Source organism: Panthera onca, chromosome A1 (genome assembly GCF_046562875.1).
Source record: "Panthera onca isolate mPanOnc1 chromosome A1, mPanOnc1 haplotype 2, whole genome shotgun sequence".
NCBI classification, from domain to species: Eukaryota; Metazoa; Chordata; class Mammalia; order Carnivora; family Felidae; genus Panthera; species Panthera onca.
Genome location: NC_138339.1, coordinates 147073163 through 147091479, shown reverse-complemented (window position 1 = coordinate 147091479; position 18317 = coordinate 147073163). Strand labels below are relative to the sequence as shown.

At 46.7% G+C, this 18317-nt stretch overlaps 1 long non-coding RNA gene across 1 annotated transcript in view; it reads left to right on the top strand.

Annotated features, from left to right (window-relative positions):
* LOC132681678 (uncharacterized) overlaps positions 1-18317 on the top strand; it is a 28294-nt gene that overhangs the window by 7758 nt on the left and 2219 nt on the right. The gene's annotated exons all lie outside the window — the stretch shown is intronic.

Genomic DNA, 18317 nt, shown 5'->3' with positions numbered 1-18317 from the left:
CGATGCAGGGCTCAAACTCATGAACCGTGAGATCATGACCTGAGCCAAAAGGAAGAGTTGGGTGCTTAACTGACTGAGCCACCCAGGTGCCCCAGTAATTTTCTTGTAGTACTTTGAAGCTATTGGTTAACCGTCTGCTGGCTCCCATGTTTGCTGTTAAGGAGTGAGATGCAGTCAAATTGTGTGAAGCAGGCAGGTTTCGCTAGCGTGTGCTGCGGTAACAAACATCCCCCTACATCTCCTTGGCTTGCAACAACAAAGGTTTATTTTTGGCTCACTTTCCATGCCCTGTGGTGTCAGCGGCAGCTCCTCCCTGGGACATGCTTGGCTCCTGGCATGGAGGGAAAAGAGCCATGGCAAAATCATGTGATGGCTCTTAAAGCCTTTACTGAAAAGTAGCAACAGGCATTACTTACCCTCATGTGTCATTACCCTTGCAGGTCACCGGACAAAGCCTGATGTCACCAGGGTGGAAACATACTAGCTTCCCATAGGGATTGGTGGCAAATAATTGACAACAAAGATGCTATCTACCATGTTCTCTGTGTCTCCTTTAGAGAGTTCTGGATCCCTTAGGGTCCACTCAGGAAAACGTAAACCATGCTAGTTTTTTCAAACAAAGGGGAAATAATACACAAAGTGGATTGCACAGATTTTGGAAGACCCAAAGAGCAAAAGAGGGTACTGAGGTTGCCCCGGTTTATAGTTTCTACCCCTGGACCTGGGAAGAGAAGAGGGAAGGGGCAGGGTTAACAGCACTTAGAGTCTTGGAGAAGGAAGCCCTTCTGGGGACCCCCAGAAGAGGGACCCTGATGGCTTGGGCTATGACCTGCAAGGGGGGTTGGTGTGGCTAGTGCTGGGAGTGTTGAAAGGAGCTGGATGCCAGTGAAGTAAAGCCAGCAGGAAGTAGAGACAGGAAGGAATCCCCTTCCCCTGCCGGCTAATCTCCCTTAGTGCCTCCCACTGGCAGAACCAAACAGGAGGTCATCTGACAAGGGGGCCTGGGAAATGCCATTCGCAGACCCTAGCCCAGCACCACACAACAGATTGTAGCTGTGACCTGAGACACAAGAAGTAAATGACCAGCACTATTAGCTATCATTTTCCTCTGGATGCTTTTCCTATTCTCTTTGTCTTGGATTTTCTACATTTTCAACCATGATGGGTCAAGGTATGGATTTCTTTTTATTTACTCTGCTTGGGATCCATTTTGTATAAATGTTGATTTATTTATTTTTGGAGAGAGAGAGAGAGAGAGAGCATGAGCAGGGGAGGGGCAGAGAGAGAGAGAGAGAGAATCCCAAGCAGGCTCCTCACTGTGAGCGCAGAGCCAGATGCAGGGTGGGATCTCACGGATCGTGAGATTACTTGGGATCCGTTTGAATTCTTAAATCTATAGATTGATATCTTGTACCCATTCTGGAAAATTCTCAACCATCATCTTTTCAAACATTGCCTCTATTCTGCTCTCTCTTTCTTCTTTTCCTCTGGGACTGAAACTAGATGTATGTGAGGCCTTCTTGCTGTAGGTTCCATATCTGTAACCTTTTCTTCTGTTTTTTTTCCATCCTTTTTTTGTCTCTCCATACTTCTTTCTGGATTGTTTCCTCTGACCAGTCTTCCACTTCTCTGATTCATTCTTCAACCACGTCAAATCTGCTGTGAAATCAGTCCATTAATGGGGCACCTGGGTGACTCAGTCAGTTAAGCATCCGACTTCAGCTCAGATCATGATCTCACAGTTCATGGGTTTGAGCCCCATGTGAGGCTCAGTGCTTATGGTGTAGAGCCTGCTTGGAATTCTCTCTCTCCCTCTCTCTTTGCCTCTCTCCTGCTTGCACTTTCTTAAAAATAAATAAACTTAAAAAAATCAGCCCATTAAGTTTATAATTTATTTTTTATTTTTATTATTTTTATTTTTTTAATTTATTTACTTATTTTGAGAGACAGAGACTGCGCAAGTGGGGGAGGGGCAGAGAGAGAGGGAGACAGAGAATCCCAAGCAGGCTCCGCACTGTTAGCACAGAGCTCAATGCGGGGCTCGAACTCACGAAACCATGAGATCATGACCTGAGTCGAAAACCAAGAGTCAGTCACTTAACCAATTGAGCCACCCAGGCGCCCCTGTAATTTACTTTTTAGTTTCCACTTACTCCTTTTATACATGTGCTATATAATTTTATATAGTTTCCTGTTCCTTGTTGGAAGTTTCAATTTTGTTATTTAATTTCTTTTTTTTTTTTAATGCTTATTTATTTTTGAGAGAGAGAGAGACAAAGTGTGAGTGAGAGAGGGGCAGAGAGAGAGGGAGACACAGAATCCGAAGCAGGTTCCAGACTCTGAACTGTCAGCACGGAGCCTGATGCGGGGCTCAAACTCACGAACTTTGAGATTATGACCTGAGCCGAAGTCGGACACTCAACCGACAGAGCCACCTGGGTGCCCCTTTGGTATTTAATTTTTTGAACAGAGTACATGTAATTTGTTTTATAGTCCAGAATTCTTCCAGTTGTATTTCTGTTGACTGTTGTTTCTGATGGTTTTAGTTCAAGGAATCTTGCTTTCTCTCACGTGTCTGGTTGTTTCTGTACGTTGAATATTACAGTTGTGATATTATTTGTAGAAATAATTTGCAGTGGGGTGATTTTGTCATTTGCCAAAAAGAATTTTCTATTGCCTTTGCCAGGTGCCTGGAGGGATTAGCAAACTGAGATCATGTTAGTTCATACTTAGGGCATGATGTTGCCCCAGGATGACTCAGAGTGGGACTACTATTCAGGGAAGGGCTGGTTTTCAGTTCAGCTTTACTTCTAGGGTGCAGTCCTCTGGGGCTTAACCCAACGTAGTGTTTATTGGTCCCCTACCTTTGGCAGGCCCCTGACTTTGTTTTTTTTCTTCATTTTTCATTTTTTTTTATTTGAGAGAGAGAGAATGCAAGTTGGAGAGAGGGGCAGAGGAGGAGAGAGAGAGAGAGAGAGAGGAAGAGAGAGAGAGAGAGAGAGAGAGAGAGATTGAGAATCCCAAGCAGGCTCCATGCTCAGTGAGGAGCTGGTCATGGGGCTCTATCCAACGACCCTGGAATCATGACCTGAGCTGAAATCAAGGGTCAGGTGACTGACTGAGCCACCCAGTTGCCTCTTAAAGATTTTATTTTTAAGTAATCTCTACACCCAGTGTGGGACTTGACCTCACAACCTGGAGATCAAGAGTCACACATTCTCTGACTTCAGCTCAGGTCATGATCTCACGGTTCATGAGTTCGAGCCCCACAACGGGCTCCACTCTGGCAGTGTGGAGCCTGCTTGGGATCTCTCTCTCTCTCTCTCTCTCTCTCTCTCTCTCTGCCCCATCCTCCACTCTCTTTGTCTCTCTAAATAAATAAATGTAAAAAAAAAAAAAAAAAAAAAAAGACATGCCAGTGGTCAAAGTGGTGCCACAAAGGGGGGTAACCAGGGGCCAGACCTGGTGTGGGGGGTCAGGAAGACCTTTAGGGGTCAGGGTGAGGGTATGCTGGCCGAGGGACACACGTGGGGCCCTGAAGTGGGCGGGTACAGGTGGGGGTGACTCAGAGAGAATAGTATGTCTGGAGCTGGGGTTGTGGGGAAACCTGAAGCTGCAGCCGCATCAGGGGCCGGGTTTGGGGTCACCAGGGGGATTTTATCCTGCTGAGGGAAGTGGTGATCTCATCACGCTCAGCCCCTGGGCTGAATTCTGTGTCCGGGCTGTTAGCGATGGAACTGTGTCCCTCCCAAATCCACACATTAAAGCCCTAACCTCCAGTGGGCCTAGTAATGAAGGGAATTAAGATTTAGTGAGGTCATAAGGACGGGGTCCTAATCCAATAGGACTGGTGTCCTTATGAGAAGAGGAAAAGGGGCGCCTGGGTGGCTCAGTCAGTTGAGCATCCAGCTCTTGATTTCGGCTCAGGTCATGACCTCAGGGTTGTGAGATCGAGCCCCACATTGGGCTCTGCGCTGAGCACGGAGCCTGCTTGGGATTCTCTCTCTCTCTCTCTCTCTCTCTCTCTCTCTCTCTCTCTCTGCCCCTCCCCTGTTCATGCTCTCTTGCTCTCAAAATAAATAAGTAATAAGTAAGTAAACTTAAAGAAAACCAAGAGTTGCACGCTCTATTGCCTGAGCCAGCCAGGTGCCCCATCCTGACTCTGATTTTTGTCTCCAGTTGTGCAAGGCCATGAGAGGTGAGCTCGCCCTCCCAGCCACATCTTTCCAATTGGCACAAGCTTCCAGGGTGACTGCAGCCTCAAGTATCAGGGTCATCTGTCTGAAATCCCGTCCTCTCCTGGACCTCAGTGCAGCAATTCCCGTGTTGTTGGTCTTGGCCATGAGTGACTGAATGGGTGATGGTCCTGACATCTAAGACGGGTGTCTGAGAGGAAGAACAGTTTAATAGAGAAAATCAACAGTTTGGTTTTGGGCATCTATACATATATATTTTTAAATGTTTATTTCTTTGAGAGAGAGAGAGAGTGAAAGCACACAAGTGAGGGAGGGGCAGAGATTGGGAGACAGAGGATCCAAAGTGGGCTCTGTGCTGACAGCAGTGAGCCTGATGTGGGGCTTGAACTCATGAACCGTGAGATCATGACCTGAGCTGAAGTAGGACCGACTGAGCCATCCAGGCGCCCCTGGACGTCTATATTTGATGAGGCTTTGAGATGTCTTGGTGAGAATGTTCCATGAGCAGCTGTGTATTTATGTCTGGAGATCAGGCAGTTATATAAAATTGTTAGTCTTCAACAGATGAGAGGCATTTTAACCCTGTGGTTTCCTTGAATGGAAATATTTCGATTTGATTTTTTTTTTTAAGTAGGCTCCATGCCATGAATTTGCACTCACGACCCTGAGATCAAGACCTGACCTGAGATCAAGAGTCTGACACCGAACCGACTGAGCCACAGACGCCCCACAAATTAACTTCTTTTTTTCTATTGAAGTAGAATTGACATACATTATGGTAGTTATAGGTATACAACATAATGCTTCAAATTTGTATATATTGCAAAATGATCACTATGATAAATCTAGTTAATATCTGTCACCATACATAGTTACAGATTTTTTTTCTTGTGATGAGAAATTTTAGGATGTACTCTTTTAGCAACTTTCAAGTATGCAGTACAATATTCACAACTATAGTCCCCATGCTATACTCAATACTGTATATCCCCATGACTTACTCATTTTATTACTAGAAGTTTGTACCATTTGACCCCCTTCACCCTTTCAGCCACCCTCCCATCCCTGCTTCTGGCAACCACCAGTCTGTTCTATTTTTGAGCTTGGTTTCATGTTTGCTTTTGTTTTTTATTTTTTTTATTAAAATTTTTTTTAATGTTTATTCTTTTTTCTTAATTTTTATAAAATATTTTATTTATTTTTGAGAGAGAGAGTGTGAGCCGGGGACAACAGAGAGAGAGAGAGCAGGGGAGGGGCAGAGAGGGAGACACAGAATCCAAAGCAGGCTCCAGGCTCTGAGCTGTCAGCACAGAGCTCGATGCAGGGCTCAAACTCACGAACCGCGAGATCATGACCTGAGCTGAAGTTGGACGCTTTAACTGATTGAGCCACCCAGGTGCCCCTGTTATGTTTTTTTTTTTAGATACCATATATAAGTGAGATTGTATGGTATTTGTCTTTCTCTCTCTGACTTGTTTTACTTAGTGTATTGTTGTCAGGATCCACCTATGTTGCCACAGATGGCAAGAATCCCTTCTTTTTTCTGGCTATTTTATGGTACATGTATTTCACATTTTCTTTACCCATTCATCCATTGATGGACACTTAGGCTTCTTCCTTCCTTTGGTTATGATAAATAATGCCGCCATGAACCTAGGGGTCCATATTTCTTTCTAAGTTAGTGTTTTCATTTTCTTCAGAGAAATACCCAGAAGTAGAATGGCTGGATGGTATGGTAGTTCTATTTTTAATTCATCGAGGAATTTCCGTACTGTCTTCCGTAGTGGCTGCCTCAATTTATATTCCCACAAACAGTGCACAGAGGTTCCCTCTTCTCCACATCCTCATCAGTTCTTGTTATTTTTTGTCTTTTTGATCACAGCCATTCTAACCAGGTGTGTTTTTGTTTCTTTGTTTGTTTTGAAGTTTATTCATTTTAAGAGAAACAGAGAGAATGCGAGCAGGGGCGGGGCAGAAAGAGAGGGAGACAGAGAACCCCAAGCAGGCTTTGCGCTGTCAGCACAGAGCCCGATGCGGGGTTCAAACCTACAAAACCATGAGATCATGACCTGAACCAAAACTGAGAGCCCGACGCTTAACTGATTGAGCCACCCAGGAGCCCCATGGCTATCAGTTCTTAATTTAATTTTATTCAGTCTAGTTTTTAAACAAAATTTTCTTCATCAGTCAGTTTATACATACTTTTGCAACTTGTATTTCTACGAGTTCCAGTCTCCTGGATTGAGTTTTGCAGCTCTCCATTATGTCAAGCAGAGCTGACTTTTCCAAGAGTTTTAAGGCAATCATAAATTTTACCCTGCAGGTTTACCTATCAGTTTTATTTTCCATTGTTGGGTGGAGCCGTCATAGTTTGTCTACATTTCTTAAGGAATCCAGAAGAAATTTTGGAGCAGTTTTGGGAATAAGACAGAAATGGAGAGAGAGATAGGAAAGAATAGTTGAGGAAGGAGCATCTGCGTGGTTCAGTCAGTTGAGCGGTTAAGCATCTGACTCTATTTTGGCTCAGGTCATGATCTCACAGGTTCATGGGATGGAGCCCTGTGTCTTGGGATTCTCTCTCTCCCTTTCTCTCTCTTTCTCTCAAAATAAATATATAAACATTACAAGAAAAGAATAGTTGAGGAACACTAGGAGAGAGGGAGAAGGAGAGGGGAGAGAGGGAAGGAGAGGGGAGAAGGAGGGACCAAGGGGAAGGGCAGAGAGAGAGAGGGAGGGAGGAAGGGTCAGAGAGAGGAGAGGAGGTGAGCAGGCTGAGGGGACCCCCAGTACAGCAGGTCAGAATACCCTTGGGGTTTAAGTAGGCAGGATAAAAAAAAAAATGTCCTGCTTTAGTCCTCAGCCTACAGATGGTCACTGAAGCCCCGAATGAGATTGTCAGGAGAGAGAACCAAGCTCAAGGTTAAGGCTGAAGGGACTGCCCCTCATGAAGGCAGGTCAAGGAGGATGAGGACCCAGCCAGGTGGGCAGAAAGGGGAGGAGGAAACCTGGTGCAGACCCCACTCGCACAACACCCAGCCTGCCCACCAGCCCTGCACAACATTCAGCCTGCCCACCAGCCCCGTCCAGCAAAGGTGATCAGAGTGATGGGAGAACCATCTTCCTTAGCAGGGGGAGGGAAGGCAGACAGTGCCAGGCTGTGCTGCAGGAAGAGGCCCTGGGGAAAGGAAGGTTCCCCTATTCCTCCTCCTCTCCATGGACTCAGTCTCCTTGCCACTCCAGAGCCCAGCCTGAGGGTCACCCTGCAACAATGGCCTGGGGCAAGGAGGTGGGGGCGGGGGAGTGGGGGTTGCTGACATCTGGGATTCAACTGGCTCTTTCATCCTGGACGGTGGCCTGGGTTAAAAGGGCCCAGCAGCCCTCACCAGGTACCCAAGGGAGGCGCTGCTGCCCTGACCTTTGCTGGACACCTTACAGCACTGCTGCCCACGTGTCAGGTTCTTTGCCATAGGACCCCGGCCCCGGGTGGCCAGGTTTATTTTGCAAATAAAATTACAGAATACCTTCTGAATTGGAACCTCAGATGAACAAGGAGTTATTTTTTTGTATCATTTTTTGAAACTAAAAAGATTTTCATGGGGTGCCTGAGTGGCTCAGTTGGTTAAGCATCTGACTTCAGCTCAGGTCATGATCTTATGATTTGTGGGTTCGAGCCCCGCATCAGGCTCTTTGCTGGCAGTTTGTAACCTGTTTCAGATTCTCTCTCTCTCCTCTCTCTCTGCCCCTCCCCTGCTCACTCTTTCTCTCTCTCAAAATAAATTAATTATTTTTAAAAAATGAATAGGGGAGCCTGGGTGGCTCAGTCAGTTAACTGTTCGCTTTCAGCTCTGGTCATGATCTCACAGTTTGTGAGTTTGAGCCCTGTGTCGGCCTCTGTGCTGACAGCTCAGAGCCTGAAGCCTGCTTTGGATTCTGTGTCTCCCTATCTGCCTCTGCCCCTCTCCTGCTTGTGCTCTGTCTCTCCCTCTCTCTCAAAAATAAATAAACATTTTTAAAAAACTAAAAAACTGAACAAACATTTACTTTAAAAATTATTTATTTATTTGCTTTTAATTTTTAGGGGCGCTGGGTGGCTCAGTCAGTTAACCGTTTGCTTTCGGCTCAGGTCATGATCTCACAGTTTGTGAGTTTGAGCACTGTGTCAGGCTCTGTGCTGACAGCTCAGAGCCTGGAGCCTGCTTCAGATTCTGTGACTCCTTCTCTCTTTGCCCCTTCCCCTCTTGTGCTCTGTCTCTCAAAATATAAATAATAAAACAAATTTTTTATTTATCTGAAATTCAGATTTTTTAAAATATGTATTTTTGAGGGTGAGAGAGAGAGAGAGCGTGCAAGCGGAGGAGGGGCAGAGAGAGAGGGAGACACAGAATCCAAAGCAGGCTCCAGGCTATGAGCTTTCAGCACCGAGCCCAATGAGGGGCTTGAACTCACGAACCCAAACCCACCAACCATGAGATCATGACCTGAGCCAAAGTCGGATGCTTAACTGACAGAACCACCCAGGCACCCAATCTGAAATTCAGATTTAACTGGGGGGTTTCTCTATTTTGTCCAGCAACCTTACCCCTCTCCGAGCTCTCCTTTCCTTTTTATCCCACCCCTGACTCAGACCCAGGTCAACAACTGCGTCCCTGCCTCCACTGTGGACCCCTCCAGGCCATTTTCCCCACCAGTCACCAGCATCACTGGGCCAGTGCCTAGCTCTGATCTTGCCACCTAAAACCCTGCCCGGAGGCTGCAAACTGAAGCCCGTGAACACGTTTTGTTTGGGGGTGGTAGTGTTTGCAATCTGGAAATTTCACTATAAAGACTGGGTTTCTGGCTTCTCAAAGCAATGTGAAGCTATGGCAGCCTTGTATCCACCTTGGCTCCATTGCTAGGAGCTGAGAGTGCCTGTCCTTTTTGATGTGGAAAATGTCGGGGTTTGGAGCCCATGGACAGGGAAGAATTCTTCTTTTTTTAAAATATGTATTTTTTTTAATGTTTATCTTATCCATTATGAGAGAGAGAGAGAGAGAGAGAGAAAGCAGGAGAGAGACAGAGTGAGGGAGACAGAGAATCCAAAGTAGGCTCCGTGCTGTCAGCACGGAGCCCTATGCGGGGCTTGAACCCACGAACTGTGAGATCGTGACCTGAGCCAAAAATCAAGAGTCAGGAGCCCACGAACTGAACCACCCACCTGCTCCCCAAGAAAGAATTCTTGAGATGTCTTCAGTGCATAAAGGTGGGTTTTTTTTTAATTATTATTATTTTTTAATGTTTATTTATTTCTGAGACAGAGAGAGACAGAGCATGAGTGGGGGAGGGGCAGAGAGAGAGGGGGACACAGAATCTGAAGCAGGCTCTAGGCTCTGAGCTATCAGCACAGAGCCCAACACGGGGCTCGAACTCACAGACTGCGAGATCATGACTGAGCCGAAGCCGGACGCTTAACCGACTGAGCCACCCAGGCGCCCCACATAAAGGTGGTTTTACTAAAGCACAGGGACAGGACCCGTGGGCAGAAAGAGCTGCATGGGGGTTGTGACAGGTAACTGATTATATAGTTTCAAGTTGGGAGAGGGTCAGGCATAGGGTACGTCTCTAAGGAATTTTCGAAACAAGGTTTCCAGGACCTTGAGGGGCTAGCTGCTGTTACGAAAAGGTCATTCGTTACTGTTAGGAAAAGGTCAGTAAAACCTCAGTCATGAGACCCTTCAGATGTCTATCTGGGTCATATGCTTGGGGGATGATTTTTAACACATATCTTGGTGGGTAGAGAGAAAGGAAGTTTCCAAAGGAATTTCTATACATTAAAGGAGACTTACAAGACCCTGAAGGTCAGGATGATATTAAGTTCAGATTGCCTTTTGCCCTTAGCAAAGTGTCACCATTGAGGCAGCTGAGCTCCTAGAGAAATGTCACTTTGCCTGTCCCAAGGACTTGTCAGTGGGCTATAGACAGCAAGGAAATTTAATTTTTCATTTGCTTTTGTTTCCCACATCACTTTTTTGAAGATGTCAGTCTCCACTTCTCCTGGATCCCCTAAATCTCACTCATCTCCATAACCTGGCCTTGTCCTCTTTGAGCTTTTGACCACTGACCTGCTGAGGTCACAGTTCCCAGCTTGACACTCAAGACCTTTCCCAGTCAGGTTGATGTGGGGAACAAAGGCAAAAGAAAAAAATTAAGGGCTCCTGGGTGGCTCAGTCAGATGAGTGTCCCACTCTTAATCTCATAGTTCAGGAGATCGAGCCCTGAGTCAGGCTCTGTATTGACAGTGTGAAGCCTACTTGGGATTCTCTCTCTCCCCTCTCTCTGCCTCTCCCCTGCCTGTGCTTGCTCCCTCTCTTTTTTTCTCTGTCTCAAATAAACCTTAAAAAAATAAATAAATAAGTTTCCTTATTGCCTGACAACCCAGTGCCACATCCTTGAAACAGTAGAGTGACCTTCCTCTAAGAACTCAGCCACCTTAATAGTGACACTTTGCTAAGGGCAAAAGGCAATCTGAACTTAACATCATCCTGACCTCCAGGGTCCTGTAAGTCTACCTTAACATATAAAAATTCCTTTGGAAACTTCCTTTCTCTCTACCCACCAAGATATGTGTTAAAAATCATCCCCCAAGCATATGACCCAGATAGACATCTGAAGGGTCTCATGACTGAGGTTTTACTGACCTTTTCCTAACAGTAACGAATGACCTTTTCGTAACAGCAGCTAGCCCCTCAAGGTCCTGGAAACCTTGTTTCGAAAATTCCTTAGAGACGTACCCTATGCCTGACCCTCTCCCAACTTGAAACTATATAATCAGTTACCTGTCACAACCCCCATGCAGCTCTTTCTGCCCACGGGTCCTGTCCCTGTGCTTTAGGAAAACCACCTTTGTACACCGAAGATGTCTCAAGAATTCTTTCTTGGCTGTTGGCTCCGAACCCCAACATTTCCACATCAAAATGACCTCTCTTCCACCTTCTTTCTCTATTCTGTTCCTTTCCTCACCTTCCTTTCCGAGCCCACTGGCACACTGGATGGCTCCTTTGCATGTCCCATGCATCTGGACACTAAAGGGGTGCAAAATATATCACCCCTGGCGCACTTGCGTGGCTCAATTGGTTAAGCGTCTGACTTTGGCCTAAATCATGATCTCACCGTTCCCGAGTTCAAGCCCTGTGTGGAGTTCTGTGCTGACAGCTCAGAGCCTGGAGCCCGCTTCAGACTCTGTCTGTCTCTCTCTCTGCCTCTCTCCTGCTCGCACTCTGTCTCTCTCACTCAAAAATAAACATTAAAAAAATTAAAAAAAAAAAAATATATATATCATCCCAAATGTGCCTTTTTGGCATATTATTTTATGCTGGCCATTTTTTAAAAGCTGATTATTTTTAAAAAACAGCAGACACTGGCAAAACTAAGTAGTTAGCCATTTGACATTTACATTTATAAAGGAAATCTTCATTTGTTAGGGTGTCTCCCCTTAAGTACCAAAAAGAGGAAGATATCTAAATCTTTAGAATCTTCAGTCAGTGGCTAAGGCCCGGATTTAAATCTGCATAACAAGTTTACTCTTGCTTCCTGTGCTTTTCCGTTAACTTCCCATAACTGACTCCCACCACCAACATCCTTTGCCTCTGGCTGAAGATGGTATTTAAGATGATGAGCTTGGGCCATGGTGGGGTCGGCAGGGTTACTCAATTTTCCCGGGTCTCCCCCTTGTGCACAGGAGTTATTAAACTTAAACAAAAAAAAGTTATTAAACTTTTGTATGCTTTTCTCTTGTGAATCGGTCTTACATCAATTTAATTATTAGACCAGGCAAAGAACGTAGAAGGGAAGAAGCAAACTTTTGCACCCCTACACCACACTGTCCCTGCCCCCGCTGGCCCACCCCCAGCTAGTGGGTGATTCTCCTCCCTGTGGTCACACCCTGCTCATTCATCCAGGATCATATGAACATCGCCCATGAGACCCTCTCTGCAATCTCTCCACTGGACAGTGTTCCCTGCTCACTTCTTTGGCCACCCACAAAACTATATGTTACCAGCTATGTCCTTGGTGCACACACGCAGATGGATTCCCAGGGAGGCGTGTCCACTCTGCAGATGCTGGGGAAATGACAAGGAAAATTACCCTGGGGAGCTCCCACGTGAATGAGGGCAGAGCTCCCGGGGAGGAGAGGCCCCTGAGCTAGGCCGTGGGCGGGGCTGAGAACAGGTTCCCCTACTGGGAAAACATTTGGCTGCCTATCCCTTGGCAGAGGCGTTTCCAGGACTGAGGGAGCTAAGGCACCCAGTCTGAGGGGGTGTGGCCCACCTTGAGCCTGTGGGTGCCTTCCTTCCTGGGAAAGGAAGTGAGTGGGGAGGGAAAGGGAGTGGAGCCAGATCCCTAACTGTCCCCAAGGCCAGGTTCAAAGTGGTAGACTAGCATAAGTAGTGGGAAAACAGTGGAATTTTTAGAGCAAAGAAAGATCATGACCTGAGCCAAAGTTGGATGCTCAACTGAACCATCCAGGTGCCCCGATTTTTAAAATTAATTTATTTTATTTTATTTATTTTGAGAGAGAGAGAGTAAGAAGGGGAGGGGCAGAGAGAGAGAGAATCCCAAGCAGGCTCCACACTGTCAGTGTAGTGTCCGATGCAGGGCTCAAGCTCACGAACCGTGAGACTGTGACCTGAGCCGAAATCAAGAGTTGGACACTCAACCTACTGAGCCACACAGTCACCCCAAGGCAAAAAAGTTCTGTAATGAGTTACTAGAATATAAGACCCATGAGGGGCAGGGATTCTGGTCAACTTGTTTTCAGAACAGCTGGTGACTACTGAATAAATAATTGTGTAATGCACAAATGAGTGAGTGAGCGAATGAATGTGGTACAGAAAGGGATGGGCAGAGTCCAGGAAGGGACGTGAGGAGGTGTGGAAATACCAGGTCCCAGGTGAGGGTCTAGAGAGAGGGCAAGTTGGGGACTGGGTGATGGCCCAGTGGCTGGAGATTTAGAGGTGACTTTACAGCGTTTACTTTGAGGATTGGCCCCATCTTTACAGGAACTCTGCACGGGGTCTGGCCCAGAGTAGCTGCTCTCGAAAACTATCTGTTGAACATTCTGGGTCTGCTCGAAGACAGAACCGCCTGGCTTGCCTTTGACTCCAGCAATCTGGAGGCTGGTCTGGAATTTCCTCCCCCGGAAACTCAGGCTTCTCACTGAAGTTCTTCCCAGTTTACTTAGAACCTTTGCAGACATTGCCTCATTTGATCCTTATCACAACCCTGACGGATGGGAGCCATTAGCTCCATTTTACAGAAGCAGAGGTTGTGTGACTTCACCAGGTAAGACATGGCGGACGTGGATTCAGACCCAGGTCTGCCGGCCTCCAGATCCCGGGTTCTTTCATCATTTAGCTGGAAAGGTAAGAGGAGCCGATGTGAAAGAGTGTTAAGATGGCACGTGGAGTCAGTGCTAAGCGGGGGATTAATAGTAAGAGCTCCTGTTCATTGAGCATTTCCTGTGTATCTGGTACTACTCCAAGTGCTTGACATGAGTCACCTCATTTTCTTTTCTTTTCTTTTCTTTTCTTTTCTTTTCTTTTCTTTTCTTTTCTTTTCTTTTCCTTTCTTTTCTCTTCTTTTCTCTTCTCTTCTTTTCTTCCTTCCTTTTTAAAAAATTTTTTTGTTTTCTTAGAGCAAGCAGGGGAGGGGCAGAGAGAGAGAGAGAATCCTGAACAGGCTCCACACTGTCAGCTGAGAGCCTGACGTGAGACCCGAACTCACAAACTGTGAGATCATGACCGGAGCCAAAATCAAGAGTCAGACACCCAACTGACTGAGCCACCCAGACGCTCCTCGCCTCATTTACTTCTTGAATGCTCTCTGGGTTTGGTCCGTCATTACTTCCTTATTACAGATGTGGTATTGGCAAAATATAAGGGCTTTTGTCACTTGGGCTGACACTACCAGGGAAAGCCTCAGGAGGAGTTAGGCCAAGCTGGGGCGAGACGTGGGTGGGTGAGGAGGAAGGCTCTCTGAGAGGAAGGACAGGTTAAGCAAAGGTATGGAGGAAAGGGCAGAAAGGACAGTTCTGTCACAAGATCAGAGAGGCCCAGGGGGCATGCTAGCTAAGTCTCTGGCCCGCCTGCTCTCTAGAAGGAGCCACACTTAGCTGAATGAAGTCTGGCCACAGCAGGTCCTAGGGCAGGGGCTTGGGTGAAGGGGGTTGTGAGAAATAAGCCCACTGACCCAGTCAAAGGAGGGACACAGAGACCCGGAGCACAGTGAAGTGAGGCTTTAATTAGCGTTCTAGCAAGAGCAGGTGTCTGATGGACAGGCACACTCTGGGCAGTTACAGCAGACAGTTTATCTCCTAGCATGAAGCCCCTCCCCTGCTTCTTCATTGGCCGAGGACTACCAGGCCTTACAGTCTTACAGTCTTTCCCTGACGGAGGTCTCTATGCCCATGGAAGGCAAAGTAGAAGGGACACATACTCTCTTTGCTACAGCTCCCCACCCCCCCACCCCCCCCCCCCACCCCCCCCCACTGAGGTCACTTGCTTGGGCCTCACAGACAGGCAGAGTTTACAATGCTTGATTTGCCTAAACGGGAGCATGTTTGGAGTAGGGGCCAGACAGGCTAGTGATTTGAAATCATGTCCAATGGAGCACTGGGGAATATTTACCCTGGGCGGGGGTGTGATCCTAACCTTCATGTTTATTTTAAATTTGTATTATTTTTTAAAGTTTGTTTATTTGTGTATTTTTTTTTTTTTTTTTTTTTTTTTTTTTTTTTACCGTTTATTCATTTTTGATAGAGACAGAGTGCGGACAGGGGAGGAGCAGAGAGCGAGGAGTTTCCGGGCTTTGAGCTGTCAGCACAGAGCCCCATGCAGGGCTCGAACCTATGAACCTTGAGATCATGACCTAAGCAGAAGTTGGTTAAACTGACTGAGCCACCTAGGCGCCCCTATATGTATTTTTAATGTTTGTATTTTTGAGAGAAAGAGTGTGAGGCAGGGAGGGGCAGAGAGAGAGGGAGACACAGAATCCGAAGCAGGCTCCAGGCTCCAGGCTGTCAGCACAGAGCCTGATGCAGGGCTCGAACTCAAACTGTGAGATCATGACTGGACGTTTAACTGACTGAGCCATCCAGGTGCCCCCTAAGTTTATTTATTTTTCAGAGAGATAGAGAGAGAGAGAGAGAGAGAGAGAGAGAGAGAGTATGTGGGGGAGGAGCAGAAAGAGAGGGGGCAGAGGTTCCAAAGCAGGCTCCTTGCTGACAGAAGAGAGCCCAACGTGGGGCTCGAACTCATGAAGAGTGAGATCATGACCTGAGCCACCCAGGCGCCCCCTAACCTTCAGGTTTAAAGGGCAAAGATGGGGTGGGGGAAGGTCGATTCTGTGATACCCCAGGAAAAAAAATCCAGGACCAGTGAAGTGTGTGTGAGGGAGGTAAAAAGGAGAGGCAACAGGGAGGCGGATTTCAGCTCCGCCCAAGGCTGTCTCTTCTGAACATCATAACTGTTTCAAGATGTAACAGATAATGTCAGGAAGTGGCCACCTCCCTGGCACGAAGGTGGGGGGTAGTGTTTAGGCTGAACCTGGGCAATGGCTTCTACCACTGTTCAGAGGGAATCCAAGTGCTGCGTGGGCAGGCCGAACTGCATGCCCTTTGTGGTTTCCTCCAGCCCTAGAGGGCTGGATTCTGTGCCCACAGACTGGATGCCAGGGTGAAGGAGCAGGAAGAGCTAAAAATGGCTTGTGCACTGCTGGCTTGGAAGCCTGCAAGGCGGTGGCAGCAGCTGCTGCAGGTACAAGCTGGGAACTGAGGATGAAACTGAGTAGCAGGAGGGGCAGAATGTTACCTTTTTGTGTGATGCTGCTTGAAAGGCAAGGACTGTAGAGGTCAGAGCAGTCGGGTCTTTTGACCTTTCCATGCCTCTCTGTGTCTTTCTTGGAAGAGTAGCCCTCAGACAGTGTTGTAAGAGGATTTAGATGGAAACACGCTGGTTGGAAGCAGCTGGATAAAGGTGAGCGCCTCCCCCCCACCCCACGCACTGCCCGAGAGTCTTTACCTTTCCTGGAGGGAGTGTGCACAAGGTTCCTGCCCAGGTGGCCAGAAGCCTGACTTACTGATTTCCATCAGCAAGAGGGAAAGTCATTTTATTTTATTTTATTTTATTTTATTTTATTTTATTTTATTTTATTTTATTATTTTATTTTATTAAAATAAATCACAATATCACAGTTCCCTTTCCCATCCTGGAAGTTCATTTACAGCAGCTTCCTCCAGGAAGCACTCCACACCCACTGTTCTGGCCTCCACCTTGTCTCTCTTGGATTGAGGGCTCAGCAGTCCAGGTTTGTGTCAGGGCATGAGGTGGCCCGGAGCTGGCAGGGCTCCTAGATGTCATCCAACAAGACTTTCCCTCTTGCAGATGGCCCAAATGTCTGTCAACTGACAAATGGATAAAGAGGTGATATATATATATATATATATATATATATATATATATATATATATATGAAGGAATATTACTTAGCGATGAAAAAGAATGAAATCTTGCTATTTGCAACAAAGTGGATGGAACTGGAGGGTATTATGCTAAGTGAAATAAGTCAGAGAAAGATATGCTATGATTTCACTCATACGTGGAATTTGAGACACTGAACAGAAGACACGGGGGCAAGGAAGGAAAAATAAGATAAAAACAGAGGGAGGCAAACCATAAGCGACTCAAATACAGAGGACAGAATTTGGATTGAGGGGGTTAAATGGGTGCATTAAGGAGGATGAGCACTGGGTGTCATACATAAGAGATGAATCACTGTGTTCTCCTGAAACCAAGAACACAGTGTATGTTAACTAATTTGAGAATAATAAATAAAATGAAATAATGAAATAAGATAAAAATAAAAACAGTGGGTGTGGAGGGCTTCCTGGAGGAGGCTGCTGTAAATGAACTTCCAGGATGGGAAAGGGAACTGTGATATTGTGATTTATTTATTTTTTTAAATTTATTCACTTTGAGAGAGAGAGGGAGGGAGAACAAGCAGGGGAGGGGCAGAGAGAGAAGGAGAGAGAATCCCAACTGGGGGCTCTTATCTCGCCAGCTGTGAGATCATGACCTGAATGGAAATCAAGATTGGCCGCACAACCTATTAGGCCACTCAGGTGTCCCTGTGATACTATGATTTATAACAACAAATAAGTACTTGGTCTTCATCCCAGTTTCTGGCACGAGCTCCTAAAACCCTTGGAATTTCCGAAGTGGTGAGAGCGGCAAAAAGTGTCTTTTGTTATGTTAATGAGGTGACTTTGGGGACCCCCCCCCCCCCCATGGGGACTGGTTGCCTGGAGAACAAACCACGTGATTAGAGGGTTGGAAATTTCAGGCTCACCCCCTGCATTGAGGGGAGGGGAGAGGGGCTGGAGGTTGAACTGATCTCACCAGTGGTGGGCGATTTAATCATACGTGCCTGTGCAGTAAAGCTCCATAAACACCCAAAAGCACGGGGTTCCGAGAGCTTCCGGGTTGGTGAGCACGTGGAGACTTGGGGAGAGTGGCACTCCTGGAGAGGGCCCGGAAGCCCCACGCGTCGTCCCTGTACCCTGCCAGATGCATATCTTCCATCTGGCTGTTTCTGAGTTACAGCCTTTATAATAAACCGGTAATCTAGTAAGTAAAGTGTTTCTCTAGGTTCTGGGAGCCGCTCTAGCAAATTAATAAAACCCGTTGCAGGAGGTCACTGGAACTTAACCATCCATAGCCAGTCAGTCGGAAGCACAGTAACCTGGATTTGCGATTGGCATCTGAAGGGGTGAGGTGGGGTGGGACAGAGGGGTGGCAGTCTTGTAGGGCTGAGACCTTAACCTGTGGCGTCTGATGGTCTCTCCAGGTAGACAGCATCAGAATTGAGTTGAATTGTCCGACACCCAGCTGGTGCCGGAGAAACACTTGGGGGGTGGGGAAAACACCCGCGCATTGGAACTGGGGTGTAGAATTGGAGGAACACACTTCTCTGAGTTCCCCTCTTTTTCATAGTTTTGACATTGGATCGTGGAAATGTTTTACATATCCAAAAAAAGTAAAGTTAAACCAGAAAAGAGAAAAAAGCAAACCTGAACTGGAATACGAATAG